Here is a 27,139-nt window from a genome sequence, read left to right as displayed (position 1 = left end):
GCAATTCATTGACTTTCAATATTGTTACTAAGTTGTGCAGCCATTACCACAATCCATTTTAGAACAGTTTCATCTCTCAAAAAGAAATGCCAAGCCCATTAACAGTCGCTCCCCATTTCCAATTGTCCAGTTCCAGGCAATGGCTAATCTACTTTCTGCCTCTATGGATTTGCCTATTTGACATTCATATAAATGGAATTGTCTAATTCGTGGTATTTTGTAACTGGTCCTTCCACCTGGCACAACGTTTTCAACATCCATTCATGTTGTAACATGCAGTACTTCGTTCCTTCTTATTGCCAAATTGCATTTCATTGTTTACCACAATTTGGTTTTGCATCACCAGTTGGTAGACGTTTGGGTTATTTCCCCTTTTAGCTATTATTTTCCCTATTTAGCTATAATACTGCTATGAACATTTTGTTGCAAGTTTTTGTGTGAAAATAGGTTTTCAATTCTTTTGACTATCTATCTAGGAAATTGCTGGGTCCAATAGTAACTCTGTTTAATTTTTTGAAGAACTGCCAAACTTTTTCCAATTGGCTACACCATTTTCTATTCTTACCAACAATACATGGGGGTTCTCATTTCTCTATACTCTTGCCAACACTTTATTTATTTATTTATTTTTGGTAATGGGGATTGAACTCGGGGTACTCTACCACCAAGTCACATCCCCAACCCTTTTTATTTTTTATTTTGAGACAGGGTCTCGCTAAGTTGCTTAGGGCCTCGCTAAGTTGCTGATAACTGGCTTTGAACTTATGATCCTCCTGCCTCGGCCTCCCAAGTCACTGAGATTACTGTGTGTGCCACCCTGCCTGGCTCCAACACTTAAAAAAAAAAAAAAAAAAAAAAATATATATATATATATATATATATATATATATATATATATATATATATCCCAGTGGGCATTAAGTACGATCTGTGTATGTGTGTGCATGTGTACGCACGCATGTGTATATGTGTATATATTGAAGATAAAATGTCACATGAAGTTTTCATAGGCATATATATCCTGCATCCATAACCTCCATAATCTGACCGGTCATCTTCTTTTGTGGTGGTAGTTTACCACCAGGAAGTACATCTTTCTACTTTTTGGCCTTGCTTTGTTTTTCTTGCGCATGCGCGTGCGCGTGTGTGTATGTGTGTTAACTGCAAAGCCCAGTCAATTGAATTCAATTGAAAAAGATTGAATTGTCAATCTTTTTCGAACGATCCATTTCTAATGAAATACACTCCTCTCAAACTGAAATTTTCAAAAACTTGGTAAAATAGAGCTGGGCATGATGGCTCATGCCTGTAATCCCAGTGGCTCAAGAGCTGAGGCAGGAAGATCTTGAGTTCAAAGCCAGCCTTAGCAACTTAGTGAGGGCCTAAGCAACTCATTGAGACCCTGTCTCTAAATAAAAGATAAAAAGGGCTGGGGATATGGCTCAGTGGTTAAATGCCCCTGGGTTCAATCCTCAGTACTAAAATTTAAAAAATAAATTAAAAAAATAACATAGTATAATATAGTGATTTCATATTGTATAATTTATCGTTAGTAACTTTCCACACTCTATGACATCATCACTTGAAGAGGGATTTATAACATCTATTTCATAAACTGCATTATTCACACCCAGAGTTTCCTTTGCTGGTTTTCGATCCGGCCATAATTTGTTTAGCCACAGTTTATCTGTTAGTTGTTCTTCTGGTAGGTGTTGGGTTTTCAGTTCTTCTGACCTCTTTAATTTCCCCTTGTCTTCGGTTCCTGTTCTTTCTCTATTATCTTCTCTGCTCTTCTTTTCTTTTTTTTTTAATTTAATTTTTTTTCGTTACTTCTGAACTTTTTACTTCTTGTTTTACTTCTGCTTCCTCTCCATCCCCACCCCTGCCCCACTTCCCTGGACGACAAGGTCATCCCAGTTATCCCTGATATCCTGATCCTGGTCTTCCATTGGTTCTGCCCAGCATCGATGCTGCCCCCACCTTCTGCACCTTCTCTTCCATGAAGAACATGTCCACATTGGTCCTAGGAGAGTCCCACCTGCTACTGCTGCTGCCTGCCATCTGCAGCCAAGTGTGACTGTGTGTGAAGCGACCTTTAGGTTAGCTGAGGTGAGTCACTGAATTTGCTCCCCTTTGGTGGCTTGGTGTCCACTGTGGCTTTGATTGACATTTCCCAAATGACTAATGATGCTGAGCAGTTCTTCATGTGCTTGTTTATCATCATTTAAAATTGCATATCCCTTTTAATTTTGTTTTCATACTTTTATTTTTAATTGACAAATAATAATTATATGTATTTCTGAGGTATGATGTGATATTTTGATACATGTATGTATTGTGGAATGATAAAATCAGACCAGGCAGCATATCTATTACTTCAAATACTTATCATTTTCTTGTTTTTTTTTTTTTTTTTGTGTGTGTGTGTACCGGGGTTTGAACTCAGGGACACTCAACCACTGAGCCACATCTCCAGCCCTATTTTGTATTTAGAGATAGGGTCTCACTGAGCTGCTTAGCACCTTGCTGTTGCTGAGGCTTGCTTTGAATTTGCAATCCTCCTGCCTCAGTCTCCTGAGCTGCTAGGTCATTTCTTTGTGATGAGAACATTTAAAAATGTTTCTTTGGCCAATGGGGTGGTGCATGCCTATAATCTCAGTGACTGGAGAGGTTGAGGCAAGAGGATTCAAGTTCAAAGCCAGCCTCAGCAACTTAGCAAGACCCTGTCTCAAAATAAAAAATAAAAATGGCTGAAAATGTGGCTTAGTTAAGAACCCGTGGGTTCAATTCCTGGTATAAAAACAAAACAAGCAAAAAAAAATTTTTTCTTTTTAGCTACTTTGAAATGTATGTTAATTATAGTCACTTTACTGTGACTTCTTCCTCCTACAGAAGTGTGATTTTTTTTTATCCATTGACCAAGTGCTCCCCTTTTCCTGTCTATCCCCCATCCCCTACTAACTCCTGGGGACCACCATTGTACTCTCTACTTCTATAACTTTTGAAGATTGTATTTATAAGTGAGATCATGTAATATTTGTCTCTTTGTACCTGACTTATTTCACTTCTACGTTATATCATCTTCTATGTTCAGTCAATTTGTTGAAAATGACAGAATTTATATATTCATTGTGTATATGTTCATTGTGTATATAGACCATGTTTTAAAAAATGATTCATCCATTGTTGGGCATCACAGTTGTTTTTGTATCTTAGGGATTGAGAATAATGCTGCAACAAGCATGGGAATATAGGCATCTTCTGGGCATCCTGACTTCAGTTCGGGTACGTACCCAGTCGTGGAACTGTCGGATCATATGGTAATTCTATTTTTAGGTTTTTGAGGATCCTCCATGCTATTTTCCACAACGGCTATACTAGTGTACAATACTACCAACAGGGTCCTTTCTCTGCACATTCTCACCAACACTCACAATCTTTTATCTATTTTTACATGTGTTGGGGGGGGGAGAGAGAGAGAGAGAGAGAGGGAGAAAGAAAGAAAGAAAGAAAGAAAGAAAGAAAGAAAGAAAGATTATTAGACCTGGAGGCTCATATATGATTTTCTTTTTTAAATTTATTGTAATTTTAACATATTAATTGTATGAATCGATTGGATTCGCTGTGATATTTCCATTCTTGCATATATAATGCATTTTATACATCCTCCTTACTCTTCTCTCTTTCCTTTTTCCCCTCTCCCCAATTCCCTCCCCACTAGTTCCTCTTCTACTTTCAGGTCATCTTTTTTTTTCTTTAAGTTTATACATATGAGAAAAAGCATACTATACTTGTCTTTCTGTGTCTAGCTTATTTTGCGTAACATATCTTCCAGTGCCATCCATTTTCCTCCAAATGATAGGATTTCATTCATCTTTATGATTGAGTGATATTCCATTTTAAAAAATCCATTCATCCATTGATGGGCATCTAGGCTGATTTCATATCTTGGCTATTGTGACTAGTTCCACAGTAAACATGGATATGCAGGTATATCATTTGTGTGCTGACTTTACTTCCTTCAGATATAAATCCAGGAGTGGGATAGCTGGATCATATGGCAGTTCTATTTTTATTTTTTTGCGGAACCTTTATACTATTTTCCTAGTGGCTGTACAAATTTACATTTATACCAACAGTGTGTAAGGGTTCCTTTTCCTCCACATCCTTGCCATCATCTTTTCTTTCTTTCTTTCTCTTTCTTTCTTTCTTTCTTTCTCTTTCTTTCTTTCTTTCTTTCTTTCTTTCTTTCTTTCTTTCTTTCTTTCTTTCTTTCTCTCTCTCTCTTTCTTTCTTTACTGGGGACTGAACTCAGGGACACTTTACTACTGAGCTACATCTCCAGCCCTTTTAACTTTTTAATTTTGAGACAGTACCTTGCTAAATCATTGAAGCTGGCCTTGAGCTTGTAATCCTCCTGCCTCAGCCTCCTGAGTTGCTGAAATCACAGGCATGTGTCACCACACCTGGCTATTTTTTTAATGATAGGCATCCTAATTGGAGTGAGATGGAATCTCATTGTAGTTTTTATGTGCGTTTCTCAGATGGCTGTAGATGTTGAGCATTTTTAAATATATTTATTGACCATTTTATTTCTTGTTTGAGAAGTGTCTATTCATATCATTCACCCATTTTAACATTGGATTGATTGTGTATGTTCAATTTTTTGAGTTCTTTATACATTCTGGATATGAATCCTCTGTTGGGTAGACAACTGGCAGAGATTATCTTCCATTCTGTCAGTTACCTGTCCTCTCTGTTCATTATTTCTTTTGCTGTGCAGAAGTTTTTTAGTTTGATGTAATTCATTTGTCAATTCTTGCTTTTGGCATCCTACTAGGAAATCGTTGCCTGTGCCAATATCTTAAATGTTTCCCCAGTGTTTTCTTCTAGTAGTTTCAGAGTTCCAGGTCTTACATTAAAGTCTTTGATCCATTTTGATTTAATTTTTGTACAAGGTGAGACAGACATAGGGTCAAGTTTCAATTTTCTACATGGTTAAATCCAGATTTCCCAGCAATATTTGTTGAAGAGGCTGTCCTTTTTCTATTTCTGACAACTTTGTTTAAATCAATTGACTTAAAATGTGTGCATTTATTTCTGAGTCCTCTATTCTGTTCCATTGGTCCATGAGTCTGTTTTTCTGCCAAAATATGCTGGTTTTGTTACTATGGCTCTATAGTGTGTGTTGAAACCAGGTATTGTGATGCCGCCAGCATTGCTCTTTTGCTCAAGATTGCTTTGTCATTTGGTTTTTTAAATTTTTTATTTGTTGTTGTTTCCCTGTGACTTTTAGGATTTTTTTCATAGTTTTGTGAAAAAAAAAATGTCACTGGGTTTTTTGTTTGTTTGTTTTGTGGAACTGGAGGTTGAACACTTTCACTAAGTTACCTCCTCAGCTGTTTTATTTCTTTATTTTGAAACAGAGTCTCACTAAATTACCCAGGCTGGTCTCAAACTTGCAGTCCTCTTGCCTTAGCCTTTCCAATCATTGGAATCATAGATGTGCGTTAGCATGACCAGCTGTCATTCCTATCTGGATGGGACTGCATTGACTGTAGATTGCTTTGGGTAGTATGGACATTTTAACAAGATTAGTTCTCCTAATCCATGAACATGGAAGGCCTTTCCACCTTTTTGGTTCTTCTTCAATTTATTTCTTTAGTGTTTTGTAATTTTCATTGTAGAGGACTTTCACATCCTTAGTTGGTTTTTTTTTCCTAGGTATTTGTGTGTCTGTGTGGCTATTGTGAATGGGATTACTTTCTTGATTTTTTTTTTCTCAGTGAGTTCATTATTGGTGTACAGAAAAGCTACTGATTTTGTAGGTTGATTTTATATGCTTTTACTTTACTGAATCTATCAGTTCTAGTAGTCTTTTTAAATTATTTTATTTGTTTTAATTAGTTATACATGACAGTAGAATGCATTTATGCACTTTGAAATATCATACATAGATGGGATATAATTGCTCGTTTTTCTGAGTGTACATGTTGCAGAATCATTTTGGTCATGTAGTCACATATATACATACAGTAATCATGTCTATTTCATTCTATTATCTTTCCTATCCCCACATCCCCTCCCCTCCCATCACATCCCTCTACCTAATCTAAGGTAACACTATTCTTCCCTAGTGCACCCCTGCCTTATTGTGAATTCGACCTTTGGTTTTGTGGGATTGGCTTATTTTGTTTAGCATGATATTCTCCAACTCCAACCATTTATTGGCAAATGCCATAATTTTACTCTTCTTTAAAGCTGAGTAATATTCCATTGAGTATATACACCACATTTTCTTTATCTATTCATCTATTGAGGGTATCTTTAGGTTTTTCAATATAGATTCATATACAGGGATGATTTGGCTTCCTTCTTGCCAGTTTGCCTTTTAATTTATTCATTTGCATGATTGGCTCAAATTTCTTGAAAAAGAGTGATAAGAGTGGACACTCTTATCTTGTTTCTGATTTTACAGGAAATGCTTTCAATTTTCCTCATTCAGTGTGGTGTTGACTCTGAGTTTATCATGTGTGATCCTTCTGTACCTAGTTTATTTGGGGCTTTTATCAAGAAGGTATGTTGAATTTTATCAATTTTTTTCTGGATTTATTGAATTGATCATGGGATTTTCCCCCTTGATTCTGTTTATGTGCTGTATTACTTTTATTGATTTGTGTATTTTGAACCCTACTTGCATTTCTGGAATTAATCCAACTTGATCCTGGTATATGGTCTTCTGATTTGCTGTTGAATTCAATTTGCTAGTATTTTGATGAGGATTTTTATTTCTTTGTTCATCAGGGATATTGGCCATTAGTTTTCTTTTTTATTGTGGCTCTTTCAGGTTTTGGTAGCAGGGTAAGGCAGACTTTGTGGAATGATTTGGGGGAGTTTCCTTTCCTTGCAATTTTATAGAATAATGTGATAAACATTGGTGCTAGTTCTTTATAAGTCTGGTGAAATTCAACAGTGAAGTCACCTGGTCCTGGACTTTTCTTTGTTGGGAGACTTTTTTTTATTGCTGATTAATTTCATTATTAATTATTGGTCTATTTAGTTTTTTTATATCCTCTTACTTCAATTTTGGTTGGTCATATGTGTCTAGAAATTGGTTCATTTCTTCCAGATTTTTAAATGTATTAGCATATTTAGAAATTTTCCTAATGATCTTTGCATTCTGTGGTATTAATTGCAATGTGTCCTTTTTCATCTTTAACTTTATTTGGGTCTTCTCTTTCTTTTCTTCAATTTATATAAAGATTTGTCAATTTTGTTCATCTCTTCAAGAACCAATTGTTTCACTGGTCCTTTGTATTGTTCTTTTAGTCTCTTATTTCATTTATTTCTACTCTGATCTTTATTCTTTCCTTCTACTGATTTGGGGTTTGGTTTTTCTTGTTAGTTTCTAAGAACTTGAAATGTATTATTTATTTGAGATCTGTATCTTTTCTTCTTTTTTTTTATGTAGGCACTTATTGCTAGGAAACTCTTTCTTAGCACGGCTTTTGCTGTATCCTACAGATTTTAATACGTTGTGATTCCATTGTCATTATGATTCAGGATTTTTCTTTTTTGGCAGTACTGAGCCCATGGCCTCTCACAGGCTAGGTAAATGATCAACCACTGATCTACATCCTCAACCTGTTTTACTGTATTTTGAGACAGGGTCTTACTAAGTTGCCCAGGCTGGCCTTGAATTTGAGATCCTCCTTCTTCATCCTTCTTTGTATCTGGGATTACAGGCATGCACCAACATGTCCAGCTAATTCAAGGAATTTAAAAATTTCCCTTCTGACTTCTTCAATGACCCACTGTTTGTTCAGAAGTATGTTGTTCAATCTTCATGTGTTTGTATAATTTCTACAGTTTCTTTTGCTGTTGATTTTCAGTTTCATTCCATTGTGATCAGAAAAGATGCAGAATATCATCTCTGTTTTAAATTTTTTAAGACTTACTTTGTAGCCTAATATATGTCTATTCTAGGAAATATTGCATGCCGATGAAAAAAGTGTGTATTCTGCATCTGTTAGGTGAAATATTCTGTAAATGTCTGGTGAGTCCATTTGCCTATGGTGTAACTTAACTCATAGTTCTTTGTTGATTTCTTTGTCTGGATGATATATCTGTTCAGGAGCGTGGTATTGATATCATCCACTATTATTGTATTGGGGCCTATGTCTCACTTTATGTCTAGTAGTGTTTGTTTTATATATTGGGTGCTCTGATAAATAAATCAGTATATAAATTTATAATTGTTATATCTCTTGATGGATTGTTTCCTTGATCAATACATAGTGACAACCTTTATTTCTTCTAATCTTGTCCAAAAGTCTGTTTTGTTGTATATAAGTATTGCTACTTCTGCTTGCTTTGGGATTTCATTTGCTTGGAATATGATTTTCCATCCTTTTCTTTTCAGTCTGTGTGTGTCTTTACAGGTGAGGTAAGTTTCTTGTAGGCAGCATATTGTTGAGTCTTATTTTTAAACTTACTCAGTGTCATTTAATGGGATAATTAAGACCACTTACAATCAGAGTTATTAACAAAACATATGGGATTATTGCTTCATTTGTTGTTTTTCTTTTTTTAAATATTCTTTGTTTCCTCCTCTCTTATTCATATCTGAAGTTTGATATTTTACTGTATTGATAATGTTTGATTTTTTTTATTTCTCCTTTGTGTATCTGCTTTTCTTTGGGGATTTATTCTTTCACATGCTCTCATAATGGTAATTATCTCTCTTCCTCCTGGTGTCTCTTAAACAACTTTTGTAATGCCTTCTACTGATCATGAACTCCCTTAATTTGTGTTTGTCTTGGATGCTCTTTATTTTTTCTTTGATTCTGTAGAATAGCCTTGCTGGGTATAGTAATCTTAGCAGTTATTTTCTTTCAGGGCATCATTCCATGCCCTCCTGGCCTTTAAGGTTTATGCTGAGAAATCTGATTTTTGTCTTAAAGTCTATTTTTTTGTATATAAGTATAGATACTTCTGCTTTCTTTAGGAAAGAAAGAAATATGATTTTTCCTTGCTTGAAATATGATTTTTCCATTCTTTTACTTTCAGACTGTATATGTTTTTACAGATGAGGTGGTTCTGCCCTTAAATGGGACTTGTCTCTTCTCTCTTATAGATATTAATATTCTTTCTTTGTCCTGTACTTTTGGCAATTTAACTAAGTTGTATTATGGAGAGGCTCTTTTCTGGTCATGTCTCTTTGGGGTTCTAACTGCCTCCTGCGCCTGGATATCCATATCTTTCCTGAGATATGGACCTTTTCTGCTATTATTTCATTTGAACAGGTTTTCTATACTCTGAACCTGTAGTTCTTCTTCTTTAGGTATACTAATGAGCTAGATGTTTGATCATTTAATAGTGTTCCAGAGATCTTTTGCATTATTTTCATTCTTTCTTATTTTTTTAAATTTCTGTATAAATACAGTATTTTGAACAATTTATCTTCAAGCTATGATAGTCTTTCTTCTACTCCAGCTAGTCTGTTGTTGAGGCTTTCAATTGAGTTATTTTTTTTTACACTTAGTGAGCTTTTTCATTTCCAAGATTTCTATTTGATTCTTTATCAAAATCTCTATCTCTTTACTGAACTTTTCATTTCTATCTTGCAGTATGTTTCTTATTTCATTAAACAGTGTGTGTTTCAGTCAGCATTTGAGTCATTGTGATCAAAAGATCTGACAAAAACAAGTTAGAGGAGGAAAAGTTTATTTTGGTTCACAGTTTCAGGGGTTCAGTTCATGGCTGGCTAATTCTATAGTTCTGGGCCTAGATAAAGCAGATTAGCAAAAGGGAAGAAGGAAAGCAGTTTAGGACATGGCCACCAGGAAGCAGAGAGTTAGTTCTGCTCACCAGGGAAAAAATATAAACCCCAAAGCCCCTAGTGACCTACTTCCTCCAGCCACACCCTACCTGACTATAGTCACTGCCCACTTAATCCATACCAGTTAATTAATCCATTGATTAGGTTATACATTTCATGATCTAATCATTTCACCTCTGAACATTCTTGCAGTGTCTCACACATGAGCTTTTGGGGGACACCTTATATTGAAGCCATACAATTTGTATTCTCTTATAATTCATTGTGTTTTTTTTAAAAAATAATTCTTTTCTATTCTTTATTTGGCATTTCATCCATTTTGATATCTTTGATATTTAAGAGTTATAAACTTTAGGAGGCATCGTATTTATTTGTTCTTAATCTTTCTTGGGTTTCTCTGTTGACATTTGAGCATCTGTTGGGATGGAAAGCTCTTCCACTCTAAGGTGATGGCTTACTTGGTATGCAGCTTTTTCCTGATGATATATCTTGGGGGTACTACTGTTCTGAAATGTTGAGTTTATTTCAAACTGGATGCCTGAGTGTGAACTCCCCATAGCTTCTTTGATTGTGATTCATGGGTTTGGGCACAGATTGTACCAAATTTTAATTGGGGAAATCTACTGTTTCTGCAGGTCTTACAAGAGTAGGGACAATCTGGTATTTAGGTAGGTGTGGTGGGGATAGTAGCTGAGTATGTGAGGTTTACCCTTTGTGGTTGCTTCTATTATAAGAATGGTAGCCCCTATCAGGTGATGGGGCTTTTCATGGGCATGGTTTATACTGGCTCTGTTACTTTCAAGCAGCAGTTTTATTTTTAGCTTTTTTGCAGTGCTGGGGTTTGAACGCAGGGTGTCACACATGTTAGGCAAGCACTCTGCCCCTGAGCCACAGCCACGGCCCACTTGAAAGCAATTCTGATTATGGTAGCTCCAGTTGTGGTGAAAGGCTTGATGTTCTTATCCTCTGATCGGACACTGGTGCAGGTTGAGGTGCTTCATAGGAAGAAGTAGGGGCCAGAACCACAGCTCCCCTTCTGTGGTACTCTCCTCTAGATTTGTGCGCAATGTGAAATCTGACAAGATGCTGCTACAACCAATGTAGAGAACCCACACAGGAGCCATGTCAGCAACCATTGTAGTTTTCCTCTCTGCTGCTACTGTGGGGATGTTTGCCCAGGAATGGGGCCTCAGATCCCCCTAACTGTGCTCACCTGGGGATTGATGGACATCTGAGAGGTGTACCAGGTGTACCCTATTTCTTAATAGAAGTATCTGTCAGGGTTTAAATAGGACTGGGTTGTGGCTGGAGTGGGCACAATTCCTCTCAGGGGGCTGGAGGTGTAGCTTAGTGGCAGAGCACCCAGCCAATGTGTGCAAAACCGTGGGTTTGATACCCAATGGTGAAGAAAGAAGAAAAGTAAAAAAAGATTTCAAAATAAAGAAAAAAAAAGTGTTGAGTCGGGTGCAGTGTCATATATCTGTAATACCAGCACAGGAGCAATGCTCTGACTCAGGTGATTGCAGGTTGGAGGCTAGCCTCAGTAATGTAGCCAGACCCTGTGCCAAAGTGAAAAATGAAAGGACTGGTGATATAGCTCAGTGGTAGAGCACCTCTGGGTTCAATCCTGTATCATAGATAAACAAATAAATAAAAAATGATAAACAGATTTTAATAATGAATGAGAACAAAAAAGAAAAAGGTAAAAGATAAAAAGAAAAAATTAAATAAAACTAAAAATAAAAAGATAAAAATGGGAAAAATGGAAAGTAATAGAATCAAAAATACACAAATAAAAATAGAAAGTAAAAATGAAGAAAACAAAAAAATTTTAAAAAGAAAAAATAATAAAAATTTTAAGAAAAAGAAAAATTAAAAATAGAATTAAAAATTTAAAAATAATAAACTACATAAAATGACTCTTCCTAGCCGAGGTGCTCAGAACTCAAGTGAGTGCAGAAGATCCTGGACTTTAACAATCTAAGCTTATCTCCAAGTCTTCTTTGGCTGTGCACCCCCAGGCAGGGAGCAGGGAGGCAGGCAGGAGTTTTTCCATCCACCTCCACGTCCCACCCCCACCCCCACCCCACTGTTCTTCCATCTGTGATACCCCCCAGGCATCAGTCAGGAGTGAGTTGTGGCTATATTAATTGAAATACTGTTCAGCTGCATTTCCAGCCTGAATAAGCAGTCAGATCCAGCCACATTCTCTCTGGACCCTCCCCTCCCCTCCCCTTCTCTCCCCTCCCCTTTTCTCTTTTCTGTTTCCCTTCTAACCCAGGGCCTCATGCATAGTAGGCAAGCACTCAATCACTGAGCTGCATCCCCACCATTTTTTATTTGAGACTGGTTCTCACTAAGTCACTGAGGATGACCTTGAATTTGCAATCCTCCTACCTCAGCCTCCGTAATTGCAGGGATTACAGGCGTGTGCCACTGTGCCTGGCTTCTCTGGAGCTTCTTAAGCTGTACACTATAGTGTGGGGTGAAGGCCACAGCAGGAGAGGATCCTTGAATGTCTCTGAAAATTGGTCGCCATTGACCACAAAGACCTGTGCTGGGAGCCTGTGTTGGGAACCACGGGATCTTTATCCTGGATCCTGACCTTAGCAGACCTGGGCCCCTTATAAAACCACATGAACTGCTCTTCTCTGGGTCTCAGAGGGAAAGCTCATCAATCTGCAGATTCCAAATGTCAGTGTCTTCTGCTCCCCTTCATGTTGTGGTCCATGATTCTTGTAACACAGAACTCCCAGTGGGCCTGTGTCAATCACTCACCGAGCCAGGACTGCCTTGAGGCCACTGTTCAGGCCACGGAGCAGACTTGTTAGGTAGGAATTCAGGGACACCAAGATGGTGGGGACAGGATATTAAAAAGAAGCTGCTAGAAGACAAGGAGACAGTCCTGTCCCTGTTTACAATAAATCCCATTACTATGACAACTCCCACCACTGACGACTTATCACCATGACAACTCCCGCCACAGGTTCAAATTTTAAAAAGACCATGGAAGTAAAGTAGGTAGTATTCTAATTAGGTTTTCTAAAGTAACCAGTGGGGGTGGGGATTGGAAAATATTCTAATCGGGTATCATAAGATAACAAATGGGAGAAAATGGGTAAGGTCTTTAATTGGGTTTGTATAGGAAAGAGAAAGCCCCACAGTTCAGGATGTGAGACCTTAATTTCTAGACATTGGGGCCTTGAGCCTGCCGCCCCCTCCCCACCCTCAGCCCACTTCCTTCTTCCTATTTGCACCTTCAATAAATCAGTTCTCTGTTACTTCTGTGTGTCTTACTCAATTCTTTGTTCGGGACACCAAGGACCTGGGCTTCGACTGGACATCCCAATGGTAACAGAGTCTTCATAGATCCCAGAGATGGACATATGCCAAGGTTTCTGACCTCCAGAGCAGTACAGACTCTGATAATGGGGACTCTTCTCTGGATGGCTCCCAGCTACAGCACTCTGAGGGAATGCTGGGAGATGCTGCGGATTTCTTCTCCTAGTTTAGACTTTGATGCAGATTCCAAGTCTCTCACTTATTTAGGCTGTGTCTGTAATGGGCAAGCATCTGAGCCAATGCCAAGACTCTCTCTGTCTTTCATCATATTTACCTCCTCTCCCTGGTGCCAGATGACAAGTGCTTGGCACTTTATTTCTCTGGCTGTGCTAATATGCGTCTGAAATATTTCCAGGTCATCTTCTCTTTGCTTTTGAATTCCAGTGTACATCCACAGCCACTCATCTCCACATACAGCTACATACCTGTTGCTTTGTTTCAATATGGTGGGGAAACAGGTGAGCATTGTGGGCCTCTATTCCACCAACTTGCTCCACTGAGAAATGGATGCTTGTGAAATAGATCTATACAGGGCTCTATCTAAGATTTCTCTCTCTCTCTCTCTCTCTTTTTTTTAGCTGAGAGAATAGTTCACACAGCAGAAAGCTGTGGGCTTACCTATTTGCAATCTGGCTCCAAAGCTTTATTTATTTTTGGCACTTTATTTCTCTGGCTGTGCTAATATGCGTCTGAAATATTTCCAGAGCATAAAATCTGAAATATTTCCAGAGCATAAAATCAACAGAAGAGTTTGACATTCTTTGCAATTCTGGATCTGGAAGTCCAAGAGGAAGGTGTCAGCAAGACATTAACATTCTTCTAAGAGCTTTCTTCTTATCTTGTAAACAACCATCTTTCTCCCTGTGTCTTTACATGGTCTTCTTTCTTTGAATCTTACATGGCATTTTGACACAGGGTAATAAACTTTGGAGTATTGACTAGACACTAGCAATGTTATTGAACAAGGACTCACTGCCTGCCATGCATAGAAGCCAGTGCTATGGTACTGGGTTTTTGCAAAAAGAAAAGAGGCTTATTATTGCATGTCTAATTGGCAAGAAGGCCCTTGGTAGGTTGGTGGTGGGGGGAATTTATGGAAGGGAGAGGGGAGAAGTTGCTTGTTGACTAGACTGCATGCCTCTTCCCAGGCCTTGTATTTCTTTGCAGGGGTAGGGGTTAGGTTATGTTCTGTGCAGGGAATGTTGAGCTTATGACATCATTGACTGATGACCTGGCTTCTTTTGCTCATATCAGATCTTGAAAAGCCAGTTCGTGAAAGGCCGGGAGGCTTTTCCTGGACAAACAACTTAAGGAATTTATGTACAGGTGTGTCTAGGCCTTAACCAATTTCAAGAGGAGGGCTGCCTCTTATTGTCTTCAGCCCCAAATAATCCGTAACCCAGAGTGGTGTAAATTTAGGTGTTATGTTCTGATCCCTTTCATTTATACATTCCGTACTTCCTTCTTTTTCCTCCTCCTCATATTTGCCTCTGTTTGAACCAAGTATTGAGTAAGGGAGAGCAATAAATGGCTAACCGTTTATTTAACCAGTTGGTTCTTTCTATTTTCTCATTCCCATAATTAATTTCTAGTTTTATTACATTCTGATTAGAAAATGGCATTTCTATTTCTTCCAGAATTTATTGAAGTATTTTTTATGACCTAATTACTTTAGGGTCAATTAATTTTGAAAAATTTCTATACATGAAAATAAACTTTTAGTTTTCCAATTATAAATTTGATATATGTAAAGCAACTCTATTTTAAAAATTATGCTATTTAGGTTTGCCTTAGGACCATGGCCTAAAAAGGTGGTAGATTAATCTCCCCTACTATTGTGTTTCTATTTCTCTTTGTATTTCACATAGTTTTTGTTTGTTAATATATGTTGTTGCATAGACATTAACAAGATATTCGGATTATTTTTGTGAATTTCACAGTCATATAATTAAAGAACCCTTGTCTCATTTAATGACTTTTGGCCAGAATTCACCTGTCTAGTATTTTTGTATTTTTTGGTCCTAGGGATTGAACCCAGGGGTGTCCTGTCACTGAGTTACACCCTTTTTTAGTTTTTTATTTGAGACAGGTCTCACTAAGTTGCCAAGGCTTGACCTCAAACTTGTGATGCTTTTGCCTCAGCCTCCTGAGTGGCTTGGATTACAGGTATGAACCACCACACCCAAATTTCAACCTTTCTTAACCATTTGGATTTATCATTAGATTTTACTTTGTGATATGAGACTTGGCAGATTTAGAAGATGATTGTGACCTACTATTTGATATGACAGTTATGTTTTGGTTCATTGCCTTTGTTTTATTATTGTTTTTGACTTTTTAGTGATGATTTGAAAGGTTTGTGTTTTTGTTCTAGTTGCCTTCATGGCAAAACATTTAAAACTGCTAAAAAAAACGTTTTTCAGTAGGGTACAATGGCACATGCCTGTAACCTCAATGACTCTGGATGCTGAGGCAGGATCACAAGTTTGAGGCCACCCTCAGAAACTTAATGAGACCCTATCATAACACACACACACACACACACACACACACACACACACACACACACATATATATATATATATATATATATATATATATATATATATATATATATAATGTAGCTCAGTGGTAAAGTGCCCCTGGGTTCAATCCCTAGCATACACGCACACACACACACACGCATACACAAACACACAAACACGGATATATATTCATATATATCCCCCACTCCCCAAAATTGTAAAGATAGGACTCTAATACAAGAATGAATGTGTGTTAAAGATTTTATTTTGCTCCTTAAACAAAAAGGAAACCAGACTGGAATTATAACTGGTTGAAAGAAAAAAAACAAAACAAAGGAACACAAATATGACCGGAATAAACGGATTGAATACAAATAAGGCAAACTGTTTTTCTGCAAGGGGAAAAGAAGTCAAAGGAGACTCTAACAGATACTACCTTTCTATCAGTTACCTTCAGTTTACAAAGAGTTTCAAAATAGTCCAAAGACAATGAACAGGGCCAGAATCGAATTGGTTGGAGGACTGTTTTATAGACAATGTGTATTTTTTCATGCAAGTACAGAATTTCTTTCTATAGTCTTTTTTTTCTTTCCTTCCTTCTCTCTTCCTCTCTCTCTTTCTTTTTTGTGGTAATGAGGATTGAACCCAGGGCCTCACACATACTAGGGAAATGCTCTACTGTTGAGCTACATCCAAGCCTCTTCTTTCTATAGGGTTAATTAAGGAATAAATATTGATAGCAATACACTAATCCTCTATTTCTTTAGACATAGCATACAGTTTTCTCTATGGGGTGAGTATCTCATCTCAATTTCCCTGGGACTTTCCTATCTTCAGCCTTGAAAGTCCTGGGAAACCCCTTAATCCCCAGAGAACCAAGACAATTGGTCACCCTAATTTTCTACTATAAGCAATGATGGAATTATTACAATCCCTCCTCTTTCTACTTCCTTTCTAAGAAAGCTCTGTTTTAGCAGTGGTATGTAACTTTGGGTGAACCTGAAAAAGCTTTTTTAAAAAAAAATCTCTGATGTGTGGGGCTCACCCTTAGAGATTCTATATTATTTGGATCTAACTAACTTAGATTGGATTAGTTAGATCTAACTAACTAATGGCTTGAGTATTCAGGATTTTTCAAAGTTACTTAGGAACTTTTCTTCCTCCAGTGCTGGGGATTGAACCCAGGGCCTCCTGCAGGCTAGGCAAGCTCTCTACCATTGAACTACATCACCAGCCCAATGCAGGTGATTCTTAAGTTATTGAAGGTTGAGGCTGAACCACCTGCATATATAGACATTGAACTATCTTCAAGATGTGTTGAGTACAGCATTGTATGCCATCACTATATAAAAAGTGGAAAAGAAAATATTTATAGATTTGCTTGTAGGCCCATAAATTATCTCTGGAAGGGCATAGAAAGAACTGCCAGGAATGTGAATTGGTAGTGAAATGGGAGGGAAAGTTTGTGAATTCTTCTGACTTTGTCAGTCTATTATCTATTTTTTTTAAAGTTGTTTTAAAATTCTGTCTCTTCACCCAGCATGGTGGCCCTCACCTGTAATCCCAGTTACTTAGGGAGGCTGAGGCAGAAGAATTGCAAGTTTGATACCATTCTCCACAATCCAGTGAGACCCTGTCTCAAAGAAAGAGAGAAAGAAAGAAAAGAGGTGGGGACATAGTGCCCTCGGGTTCAATCTGCAGTACCACAAAAACAAACCACACTACAGAAAAAAAAATATTTTTTTCTCTTTAATCTAGAGAAACATTTTGCATCTTTAAAAGTAAGTAGATAATTGAATAGATAGTATGATTATTTTTATTTTTTTCAAGCACCCAAACTGCACATGGTAAAAAAAAAAAAAAAAAGATGTAACTCTGCATTGAAAACATTTTCTAAGGAAGGAAATTACACACACACACACACGATCTTCAGTGATAGAACTCTGGCTTTTATTTCTTAGTTCCTTTAAAAAAATATAAACCATATTTATTTTTTGTACAATAAAACAAAATAGGAAGAAACCTAAGAATCCTGGCTTTGTCTAGAAGCAAGAATTTGTCTAATGGTTCTATTGGAAGAAGTCAGCTTTGACAAGCTGCTGTGGCAGGCTTTGCTCTCTGGCTTCCTTCCTGTGCCATGTGGGGGTCCTCTCTTTTTGCTCAAGAGGAAGCCCAACCACTGAGACTTCAACATCAGCCGAGCTGCCTCATGAGAGGCCTTGTGGGGAGGGCGCTACCCTGGGCACTGGGCACTGCCAGTGGATGTCACACAACTCTGCTGACTGCTGACCACATAATGGAGACCACTGTGCTAGGCTATGTTGGAGGCAAAAGACCAGCAGACAGGACCCTGGCACGAGGTCCTCCCTGCCCATGAGGTCCTTCCTGCCCACAAGGTCCTCCCTGTGTGAGGTGACAGCCAGGACATATGCATTGAATAGGCCTGTCCCTAACATTGGTATTGGTGGATGGAAGCCCACATATCACATCTTTAAATACTTGAAAGCTATAAGTCAAGCTAATAAACTGTTGACTAAAATATTATCTATTTTCCTCCCTTAATAAATACAATTTCATAATGACTTGGGAAATCCAGGTTTGAATCTAGAACTTTCTCTGAGTACTTGGAGTTCTCTGTTGGTTATGACTGGCAGGCAGCTTCCAAGATGAACCCTAGTGATTTGCATCTCCTGATATTTACACCTATGTGATCCCTTCTCTTAAGGGTAGGCAGGATCCATGAATTGCTTCTAATCAATGCATGTGGCAAAGTTAATAGAAGGTCATTTTCCTGATTAGGTTACCTAAGATAGTAATTCCTCTTTTCTAGCAGACTCTCTCTCTTCCTGGCTCCCACGAGAAAGTTGCAATGTTGGAGATACATTGGCTTCAGAAGGTTGAATGTGCACCAGAGGCCGCAGGCTTGGCACACTTGAAGTGTGTTGGGATCGTGTTGGATCAGGCCAGAGAGCTGCCTGGGTGCAGTGAGCAAGCAGAGCACACCTGAGGGAATGTTCAAAGGGAGCTGTGGGTTGAGTGGAACCAACCCACAGGAGGGTTTGATGCAGCAGTCAGAGCCTTGCCCTGCACTTCCCACAATGGTGTTCTTTGATGGGGGTTGAGGAGCTGGTGAAGCGGAGTCATCAGTTCAGATCCCGCCTGGAGTGTGCTGGTTCCATGACTCTAGTCACATTATCTAAACTCCCTGTTTTCTTATCTGTAAAATCTGGATTATTACCTGTCACATAGGATTGTGGAAAGGATCAGTGCATAAAAAATGCCTGGTAAATTCTTATTAGTTATTATTAAGGAAACTGGGGCTCAGGACAGATGAAAGATGATCTTTTGTTCTCCAGTGCTATTTGCCTTCCCTCATGGGTCAGAGGGAGAAGTGGGAAAGGGGTCTTTGAGTTGCTAGGATGCTCATTTGCTCCTCACACTATGAAAATGTTTGGAACAAGGTTGTGACTCATGCCACCCTTCCTCAAAGTCCCTGAGAGCTGTGGTGGTGCTGCAGGAGGTGTGGGGGTGCTGGCCAAGGGAGACCTGGTGGTGCGTGCTGCGCTAAGAAGGGGAGTGCCACTGGGTTGGCACCTCCATCTGGGCTTCTGTTGCCTCATCTGGGAAATGAAAGGGTTGCCAGTGGCCCTGGGAGTGTGGGTCAGAAGTCACAGCCTCGGCACAGCTAGGGTGCAAACTCTCCGGCCTCCCACACCTCCTGAGTCAGAGCTGTGGGACTGGGCTTTGAGAATCGCCATTTCTAACACTCTCCAGGTGGTGTTTTTGCTTGCCCTAGTTGAGCAACATTAGGATCGCTGGTCCCAACTAGGGCAACACCACTTTACCAGGCCCCTGTGGGGTTCTGATGGAGCAATGTCACCCCCACCCCATCCATTGTGTTTAGAAAATACTGGGCTGGCGAAGGGGGAGCAGAGCCTGCTTTACAACTTGTGGGTCCCATTGCAAAATGAAAATGCAGGGCCCACATTCAAAAAGCAGGAGAAAAGCATTTCCTTTCTTCTCTGGTCTCCCTCTTGACCTGTCACGTGTGCTTTAATTTGCTACTTGATATCACTCCTAGTTGAGGCACAGAGATGTGGGCAAGGTGAATACAGAACCTTGCAGGCTCTGGCACCTTCCCTGTGTCTGCACCAAGGCCCTGCCCAGGGCCCTGCATCTCTCAGGGAGACCTTTGAGCTCTGGCTGGAGCAAAAGTGGTTGCTGCAGGAGAAGGCAGTGTGGCTGGCACACACAGGTACTCAGGTGATTAATGACTGCATTTCCCCCGTCTTGGCCTTGGGCTGCACCTGAGCTGTGGTGGATGCAGCCCTACGTTTTTGTGTAATCTCTTTTGACAACTGGGGGAAGGGGGACAAACCCACAAGACTAACCCAATTACAGTGACACAGAGCTCTGGCTGCTCCCTGTTGACAAGGTGAACACAAGGGCATCCCAATTCAGGACCAGCACAGAAAGTACTTTCCTACTCCAATGTCCTGAGATATTTTTGCCTTATGACAAACGGTGGCTGTCACCCTTGGGCTATGTCAATTAAGGTAACATGAAAAGAACTAGATGGATTGGGCTCCCAACTATCCCATAACTGGGCCTGTGATACTTCAGCCCTGGAAGAGATGTGCAGTGTTAGGAGCCCTAATAACAGAATCAGAAAGCTGGGGTCTTTGATTATTTTGCTAAGGGGACTTGGGTAGAGCACCCAGCCTCCCTGGACATCAGTATTCTCTTCTATAACATAAGAGTATCAAATCACATTATCCCTGAGCAACTCTTCTCCCTATTTAATACTCCATGAGGTTAAGGACTTAAAAGCCAAGCCTAGACTGTTAATTTTGAAGGAAGAGCAGTAAGAACACAGTAAGAACAGAGGGTATATAAACGGAAAAGTGGGTTGGGATTACATTGTGAAGGCCAAAATGTCCACTTAGAGTTCAGTGTTCTTTCTAGGCAGCAGGGAACCATGGAAAACATCTAAAAGAGAGGGTTTGTGTTCAGAGCTGAACTTTAGAAAGATGAAGGAAATCATGTTTCAGAAAAATTGAGGGCAGAGTAGGAACCAGTTAAGTGGCTACATGTACCCCATTTACCCTTATTGGGCAGGGCCAGGCTCTCCTCCTAACAGGCTGTTCTGACTCAGCACCCAGCTGCCGGCAGAGAGATTTCTTGTTTCTCATGACACTTGACATTATCAGACTTCTACATTTTTGCCAATCAGATGGGTAGGAACAGGCATTTCATTTTAATTTTAACTATATTTCCCTGGTTAGTAGTGCAGCTAATTTTTTTTTCTTTTCCATAAATTTCCTGTTTATTCTTTTGTCCAGTTTTCCTTATTTATTTATTTATTTAGGTGCAGGGATTGAACCCAGGGTAAGATAAGTGCTCTACCACTGAGCTACACCCCCAGACCCCCCCCCCCCACTTTAAAAAATTATCCTATATGTTCTGGATACTCACCTTTTTAAAAAAAAATTTAAAGTTGTAGATGGACACAATACCTTTATTTCATTTTATTTATTTATTTTTGGGTACAGGGGATTGAACTCAGGGGCACTCAACCACTGAGCCACATCCCCAGGTTAAGGATTTTATTTAGAGACAGGGTCTCACTGAGTTGCTTGGTGCCTCACTTTTGCTGAGACTGGCTTTGAACTCTCTATCCTCCTGCCTCAGCCTCTCTAACTGCTGGGATTGATTATAGGCATGCGCAACACATCCAGTGTATTTATTTATTTTTATGTGGTGCTGAGGATCTAACCCAATCAATGCCTCACAGGTGCTAGGCAAGTGCTCTACCACTAAGCTACAACTCACCTCTTGTGCTTATAGGCAATGCAAATTTTTTTTTCCAGTTTATACTTTGTCTTTTAACTTTGGTTATTATGGTGGCTTTACAAAGGTAATCACAGACAACCATAACATAGTTTATTAACGTTTAAATTTGTGGCTTTATTTTTGGTGTCTGAAAAAAATCTCTACTCTCAAATCATAAAGCTATTTTTCTATATTTTCCAAAAAGTTTTCATGTTTTCTTCTTACTTTTAAGTTTTAGATCCACATTGAATTTATTTTTGTGTCTGGCATAAGGATCTAGTTTTATCTTTTTCTACATGGGCATCCAATTGTCCCAGCACTGTATATTGAGCTGTTTATGTCTCAGCTCTGTTGCCCAGGACCAAGACAAGGATGAGGCAAGCACAGCACCCATTGGCAGGGTCACGAAAGTTCATGGTTAACAGCTAAGGGTGGGCACCTTCTTCAATTTTGCCTCACCCTATCACAGGACTGCTTTTGTTCTCTCCTTCTGGGAAGGGTCCTCTTGCAACAAACAGTCCCCAACACATAGGAGACTTGGGTTCTCCTGCCCAGGAATGTGGGTTCTGGATGCAGAGAAGGAGGAGTATAAACCTTGGAAACTCCCACTGGCTATGGAAGGAGGAAAGATGGGATGGTCAGAGTGAAGCCTCTGGGATTGGAGAGACTGGGACCTTATGTCTCAGAGATGCTGTTAGAAGTTTCATAGTTTTCTGAGGCTCTGGGGGACAGAAGGCTGGTGCACACAGGACCTCTCCCCTCCGTGGTTGTGAGTGGAGTCTGCAGCCTCTGTACTTGTGGGTTCTGTCCCCTGTGTTCCTTGTAGAATATGGGAAATGCTTGGGAGCACCCCAGAATGTTTCAGCTACTCACAGACATGGAATCAGATAATAGTAAAAGTAAAGGAATTTTTCCTTCTAATTTTCTTTTAATAGCATCTATAACACCGCCCCCACCCCCCCACCCGACACCAACAGTTGCTAACCCCCTCTCTATTAACCCTTAGGGACTGGCCTCAGGCTTTGGAGCCTTGGAGGGCTCTGGAGTCTTTCTAGATATTTAATCACCTTGTTTTTTCATTGTGTTTTAGGGTGTTACCTATCATTCTGGTGACTGAGTTTGATATTAATGATGCTAATAGAGCATTTACTTTTGAATTTATTTGAACAAAAAAGTTTGCCTTGTGTACATAAAAATCATATTGTATGTGCATTTGGATAAAGAGATAGAAATCGAGAGTCACCAATGTGTTCGTGGTAATAGGATTTCAGATGATTTTTGTCTTCCTTATATTTTTAAGTTGCTTGCCCTTTTTACAACAAGCATATATTAGTTATATAACCAGAAAATAACTGTTTTTGCTCTGGAGAAAGATATACATGTTTAAAGGAACTTATTAAGTGAATAATACAAGGATATATTTATCAGCAAGTTGACTGAGGTTAGGAACTTGAACTCAGAATGGTGGCTTAGCCAACTCTGAGGAAGGGGCCTGAGCAGAAGACAGGGAGAGGTTGTGGGGAGCAGGGAGGGGCCAGGTGAACCCCAACTGACATCAGGGAAGCCTGAGGAAGCCTGGCTTCCTGTCATAGGAAGTTCTGGCAGCCACCACCCAGAGGCTGGGCTTTGTTTTTTCAATGTTATGCAGAGGATTCTATTTCAGAGTCTCAGCTGTGACTTTTTAATCAAGTAACCTATTATTTGGTGAGCTCAGGGCTGAGTTTCTGTAGTGCGTTCACCTTTATTTGCACTTAGACATCCCAGGTTGGGTGGAGAAGAGGGAACTGGGGGTGTAGCTCAGTGGTAGAACATATTTGCCTAGTATGTGCAAGGCCTTGGGTTTAGTCCCCAACACTGCAAAAAAACAAAGCAAGAGGGAACCTTGCCAGGGTCTAGATGTCTCTGGTTTGGAAGCACTGGGTGAGGTCTGTTGCACCCGAGCTGACAGGTGACAGCCCCGCCCCTTGCCCCACTGGGCTGTCCCTTCCATTCCCAGAGCCCTGGCAGCTGGTTCCAAGCTCAGAGTGCTGACCCCTTCCTTGGGAGGGCATAATTTGATAGGCGCCTGAGTGCAACAAATTCCTGATGTGTAGTCTTAGGAATCCTGGGCTCACTGGACTCTTTTTCAGATCACACCCCAAGTTACTGTTTAAACTTTAATGCGGCCAACACAGTCCAAACACAACAGGGAGTAGAAGTTACTTGCTTTCCTTTGGGACTATCTGGCTTCATGCTCTGATTCCTATTTTGGGTGTTGGATGTGGGACGTGATGGGCTGGGTGACAGTAGTCTGAGTAGTCCGATGGTCATGAGACAATGCAGACCCAGTAGCTGCCACTCACGGGCACTGTGAGAGGATGAGATATCTGTGGTCCCTGCCCTCCTGGAGGTGGCATTGTATGGAGAAAGCAGCTGTGAAGGGGGGCTTGGTAGAAGGGTGGGGTAGGGGCTGCTGCAGCCCATAGTAACCAGCTTTAAAGAAAGGGACAGGGAAGGGACCCTGAGTAGGAGACATTTGACTGAGACATAAAGAGTTTGCCAGATGACAAGAGATCGGGAGGGCAGTCCTGGAGAGGAATTGTACACAGAAGTCTTGAGGCTGGAGGGGCTATATTCAGCTGAGCTGTCCCTCAGGTGGCTAAACAAGAGACTCCAGGGTGGGAAAATAGGCCAGATCCTGTAGGACTTCCCAGAACAGGCTTCCTGTCCTCCGGAGACTTTTGGCAAGGTTGTCACAAGTGTGTGTTGGGGGTTTGGGCAGGGGAGGGTGCTTCGGGGATGCTGCTAAACATCCTGCAAAGTGCAGAACAGCCCCTGTCAATAAAGAATGATTCCGATAAAGAATTCAATAGGACGGGCCCAGTGTGGTGGCACACGCCTATAATCCCAGTGACTCAGGAGGCTGAGGCAAGAGGATCATGAGTTCAAAATCAGCCTCAGCAAAAGCAAGGTGCTAAGCAACTCAGTGAGAACCTGTCTCTAAATAAAATACAAAATAGGGCTGAGGATATGGCTCAGTGGTTGAGTGGCCCTGAGTTCAATCCCTGGTACCACAAAAAAAAAAAAAAAAAAAAAAGAGAGAGAGAGAGAGAGAAAGAGAGAGAATTAATAGGACAGAGGCTGGGAAACTTTCTAGAGCCACACTAAGGACTTTGTTCCTTATTCTGAAGCCCAGGGGGAGTCATGAAGGGGTTTTACCCAGGAGAGCGATGTGACCAGATTTATGTGTTAAAATTGATCCAGCTGCTCAGAAGAAATTTCAAGACCTAACTGTTCGGGTAGTTTTTGAGACCCGCCTGCTCTTTCCAGCTGTGGAGTTTCCAGTCTCTGCTGTTATTCTGGGGTTCGCCTTTTGGCTACTTTCTGGTCATCTGGGTCTCTATCAGGCAGGGACACCACCAACTCAGATATTTAAGAGTTACACAGGATAGGGGCTTTTCCCAGAGCCACAAGAGCACCGCACTGGGGCATACCAAAATATTTCAGGCATCTGTGATGGGCAGCCAAATGCCCCACGGAGCTGTTTACATCCTAATGCCTCACTCGGCAAAGGGATTTTTCAAATGTGATTAGTTAAGGATCTTGAGAAGTGAGAAGATTACCCTGGATTATGTTGGTGAACCCACCGCAATCAAAAGGATTCTTATAAAAGGAAGACAGGCAGCGCTGATCAGGGGAAATGTGATGACAGAAACCGGATAGAGAGACAGATTTGAAGATGGTGTGGTGTTGGTTTTGAAGATGAAGGAGGGGACCAGAACTACAAGATAATAATCTCTTTTGTACCACTATCTTTTTGATAATTTGCTATATGTCTACAAGAAATTAATACAACCTGGAAAATTTTTTTTTAAATTAACTGACAGGAAAACTGAAAACTAGAAACTAACATGTTATCTATTTTTAAATTTGTTTTTATCATATTTAATAAATATAAAAGGTATAAGGACAGATACAATGCACAACTGGTCATCATTTCCAAACTCAAGAAATAAAGCATTTCTAATATAGCTCAAGCCCCTTGCAAACCCAACTCTGGTTTCATTTCCCTCTCTGCTTTGTAGAGCTAATCAATATCCTAATTTTGGTATTCTTTTTATTCCCATGAGTTTTTTTGGAGGGATAGTACTAGGTTTCTTTTTTTTTTTTTTTTTTTTTTTGAGGAGGTACCCTGGATTGAACCCAGGGACACTCAAACATTGAGCCACATCCCTAGCCCTATTTTGTATTATATTTAGATACAGTGTCTCACTGAGTTGCTTAGTGCCTCACTGTTGCTGAGGCTGGCTTTGAACTTGTGATCCTCCTACCTCAGCCTCCTGTGCCATTGGAATTACGGGTGTGCACCACCATGCCCAGTTTGGGGAGTGATACTAGGAATTGAACCCTGGGTGCTGTACCACTGAGCTATACCCCCAGTGCATCTCCATTTTTTTTCCTTAATTTTTGAGACTGGGCCTTGCTAAATTGCCCAGGCTCTTGTTGAATTTGCAATCTCCCCGCCTCAGCCTCCTGAATCACTCGGATTATAGGCATGTGCTTCCACACTTGGCTGCCATACATTTTTATGCATGTATCCCCAACAATATGTCACACAGATGTTCTTTGACTTACAATGGGGTGACATCCCAATACCAGTTGAAAATGCTGAATATTATAGCTTAGCCTCACTTACCTTACATATGCTCAGAAGGCTTACCTTAGCCTGTATGGTTGGGCAAAACCAACTAGCACAAAGTCTATTTGATAAGAAATTGTTGAATATTTCATATCACTTATTGAAAACTTGTGTCCAAAAAATGTTAGCAACACAGTTCACCCTCGAGTCTCTGTTGCTCACTCTTGGGATTGAATGGCTGACAGGGCACTGTGACTCACAGTCACAGTGAGTTTTGAGGGGGTGTGGTGCCATTTACCATCAGCCTGGGGAAAGATTCATATTCAAAATTCAAAGATTAGTTTCTACCAAATGCATACTGCTTTTGCACCCTTGTAAAGTTAAAAAAAAATTCTTAGGTTGAGACTGTTTGTACTGCTTTGCATGCTATCTTATATGTTAGGCTTTTTGTGCCTAATATGGTGGAGATTTTTGGATTGGAATTGACCTTAGGGGGCACTTTACCACTGAGCTAGACACCTGGACCTTATTTTATTTTTAATTTTGAGACAGGGTCTCACTAAATTGCTGAGGCTGGCCTTGAACTTCTGATCCTGCTGCCTTAGCTTCCCAAATTGTTGAGATTATAGGTGTGAGCCACCGTGGGTAGTGTCTGATGTTTTGAGACTCATTCTTTAAAAAAAAATATTTATGTTTTAGTTGTAGTTGGGCACAATACCTTTATTTTATTTATTTATTTTTATGTGGTGCTGAGGATCGAACCCAAAGCCTCACACATGCTAGATGAGTGCTCTACTGGTGAGCCACAACCCCAACCTGAGACTCATTCTTATTGATGCCTGTGGAATCTGTGTTACCCCATTGTTATGAATATGTCATACTTTATTCTGCCAGTGAACATTTAGTTTATTATCAGTTTGGGGATATTACAAATAATATGCCCATGAGTGGTTTTTGTACCTGTCTCATGAATTTCTGCAA

The 27,139-nt window shown here is 39.9% G+C and overlaps 1 long non-coding RNA gene across 3 annotated transcripts in view; it reads left to right on the top strand.

Annotated features, from left to right (window-relative positions):
• Positions 1-1,672: 1,672 nt before the first annotated feature.
• Positions 1,673-27,139, top strand: part of LOC124079915 (uncharacterized) — a 47,771-nt gene continuing 22,304 nt past the window's right edge. For all 3 annotated transcript variants that reach the window (XR_006847522.2, XR_009225016.1, XR_009225015.1), the window contains exons 1-2: positions 1,673-2,109; positions 3,217-3,285. This is a non-coding gene — a long non-coding RNA (uncharacterized LOC124079915). The remainder of the gene's footprint in view (positions 2,110-3,216; positions 3,286-27,139) is intronic.

Source organism: Marmota monax, unplaced genomic scaffold (genome assembly GCF_021218885.2).
Source record: "Marmota monax isolate L192 unplaced genomic scaffold, Marmota_monax_Labrador192_F-V1.1 WCK01_AAM20220418_F8-fsc00015, whole genome shotgun sequence".
Classification (NCBI taxonomy): domain Eukaryota; kingdom Metazoa; phylum Chordata; class Mammalia; order Rodentia; family Sciuridae; genus Marmota; species Marmota monax.
This window is presented reverse-complemented; position numbering and strand designations above follow the sequence as displayed.